Source organism: Acipenser ruthenus, chromosome 35, assembly GCF_902713425.1.
Source record: "Acipenser ruthenus chromosome 35, fAciRut3.2 maternal haplotype, whole genome shotgun sequence".
NCBI classification, from domain to species: Eukaryota; Metazoa; Chordata; class Actinopteri; order Acipenseriformes; family Acipenseridae; genus Acipenser; species Acipenser ruthenus.
Window position 1 is genome coordinate 1,759,480 of NC_081223.1, and position 3,021 is coordinate 1,762,500.

Genomic DNA, 3,021 nt, shown 5'->3' on the forward strand with positions numbered 1-3,021 from the left:
TTTGAGTATTTAAAATCTGGTCATCTTCAAAATTAAAATGCCAGCAACGGTGTGTTAATTTAACGAAGCGCCTAACGCCGCTCGGAACGTTCGCATTTTTAAATCCTAACGGTCTCTGCTCAGCTGAGTGGAATGTTCACGAGCCGGTTGCCTAGCAGCGTCTCCCCCTCCTTCTCTGCCCCGCCCTCTCGCCCTCTCTCGTTGCTCCAGCTAGGAGTTCAAATTTAGCTTCGTTATATTAGCGCAACTCTTTACTAACTTTTACAAATTAGCTTATTAGAGGCTTCGTGTTTTTAAGATGGTTCAGGTGCAGTCCGGACAGACTGACTGGAGCATCATTACAGTATACCGCACTGCGCTCAGCTTTGTGTGGCGGCTGATACACAAAATAATGAACGACTATTAAATAAATCACATGTATTGCTTTTTAATGTTAATATGTATCTGGTATTCTAAGTATTATCAACAATTAATAATTCAGCTCTATTCATATTCCCAATGTAATACAGTATTAAGACAGGGTCCAGTATTATAAATAAATAAACACACTTTAAGAGAAACAGCAGTGATGTTTATTGACCAATCCCATACATTCTCTATGTTTCTACATTGTGGTTGCACAGGGACAAGGGACTCAGTGATGTTAAAAAAGAAAAAAACTAGAGCCCACAATTAACAAATATAGAAAGGGGGAAGAAATGTATTGCCTGTTTGCAGTACCTTACACCTCTATTAAATGTCATTTGCCATGTGTCTGCCAGTTCTGAATGCTGTCTAGATCATTTTGAATGACCTTTGCTGCTGCAACACTGTTTGCCACTCCTCCTATTTGGAACTGCAAACACAAGTCAAAAAGGAAGTTAGAAAGGCCAAGAGAGATAGATATAAATGAATATTGCTAAGGGGGCTAAAACCAATTCCAAATTGTTTGTCCAATATTATAACAGCAAGAGAACATTCAAAGAGGAGGTTAAATGTCTAAGAGATACAAATGGCAAAATCATAGACGAAGAAAACAAAAATAGCAAATATATGAAATGATCACTTTTCACAAGTTTTTACAAAGGAGGATATGGACAACATTATTATTATTATTATTATTTATTTATTTATTAGCAGACGCCCTTATCCAGGGTGATTTACAATCGTAAGCAAATACATTTCAAGTATCACAGTACAAGTAATAATACTTTTGGTTCAAGCAAGTACAATTGTGACAAAATACAATTCAATAATACAGCAGATAACAGTGTCAGTGATAGTTACATCAGGATCTGATTAAATACAAAATACTACAGATTAAACACTTGGCAGATTACAGTACTCTGAAATACAGGATTAAATGCAGTAAAATAGGGGGCAGATAAGAGCAAGTAAAGTGCATTTAAGGAAGGGTGATAATGTCCCAGGCGAAAAACAGAGGAGTTCTACAGGTGCTGTCTGAAGAGGTGAGTCTTAAGGCGGCACCGGAATGTGGTCAGGGACTGGGCAGTCCTGACATCTGTAGGAAGGTCATTCCACCACTGCGGGGCGAGGGTGGAGAAGGAGTGGGCTCTGGAGGCAGGGGATCGTAGAGGAGGTAGAGCAAGTCTTCTAGTGCAGGCGGAGCGGAGAGGTCGAGTGGGGGTGTAGGGAGAGATGAGGGTCTGGAGGTAGTTGGGTGCAGTCTGGTCAAGGCATCTGTAGGCTAGTACAAGAGTCTTGAACTGGATGCGAACGGTGATCATGAGCCAATGAAAGTTGGGAAAGTACAGGAGGTCAGATTTAGAGAAGATGAGTTTGAGGTGATGCAAGTGCATCCAGGAGGAGATAACAGACAGACAGGTAGAGATACAGGAGGGGATGGTGGAGGAGAAGAGGAAAATCTGAGCATCATCAGCATAGCAATGGTATGAGAAATCATAGGATGCGATGAGGGGACCCAGGGAGCGGGTGTAGAGAGAGAACAGGAGAGGACCCGACTGACCCTTGGGGGACTCCTGTTCAGAGGGGGCGAGGTGTGGAGGTTGCTCCACGTCAGGTTACCTGGTAAGTGCGGTTGGAGAGGTAGGAGGAGAACCAGGCCAGAGCAGTGCCACAGATCGCCAGGTCAGCGAGAGAGGATAGTAGAATTGAGTGATCAACAGTGTCAAAGGCAGCAGAGAGGTCGAGGAGAATTAGGACAGAGGAGAGAGAGGCAGCTCGGGCAGACTTTAGTGAGTTGGTGACAGACAGGAGGGCGGTTTCAGTGGAGTGAGCAGAGCGGAAGCCAGACTGGAGAGGGTCGAGCAGAGAGTGTTTGGACAGGAAAGCAGAGAGCTGGCGGTGTACAGTCCGCTCGAGGGTTTTGGAGAGGAAGGGTAGGAGGGAGACAGGACGGTAGCTCTGGAGGGAGGTGGGGTTGAGGGAAGGTTTTTTGAGGAGGGAAGTGATAGAGGCTTGTTTGAAGGCAGAGGGAAAGAGACCAGAAAGGAGAGATGTGGAGAGATAAGAGGCTGTGTGGTCCAGTGGTTAAAGAAAGGGGCTTGTAACTAGGAGGTCCCCAGTTCAAATCCCACCTCAGCCACTGACTCATAGTTCACACACCCTAGTCTCTGTAAGTCGCCTTGGATAAAGGCGTCTGCTAAATAAACAAATAATAATAATAATAAAATAATAATGTGTTGAGAAGGGAGGAGATGAAGGGAAGTAGAGCAGGAGCAGCAGCTTGAAAGAGGTGAGTGGGGAGGGGGTCCAGGGCACATGTGGTGGGTTTGTGACCCTGGAGCAGGGAGGAGAGGTCAGAGTCTGAGAAGGAGGGTGAGTTAGTAGTGGGTGTAGGGGTTGGAGCAGGAGGGGGTACGGGGGAAGGAGAGGTGTTAAAGAGTTTGCGGATATTTGAGATTTTAAAAGAGAAAACATAGGTCAAAAAAAAAGTCATCAGAGGAGATAGAGGAGGGGGGAGAAGGTAGAGAATAGTTTACGTGGGTTGTTAGTGGAGGCTTAGATTACAGATTGGAAATAAGTACATTTAGTAGATGAGAAGGAGGAGAGAAGAGTGCA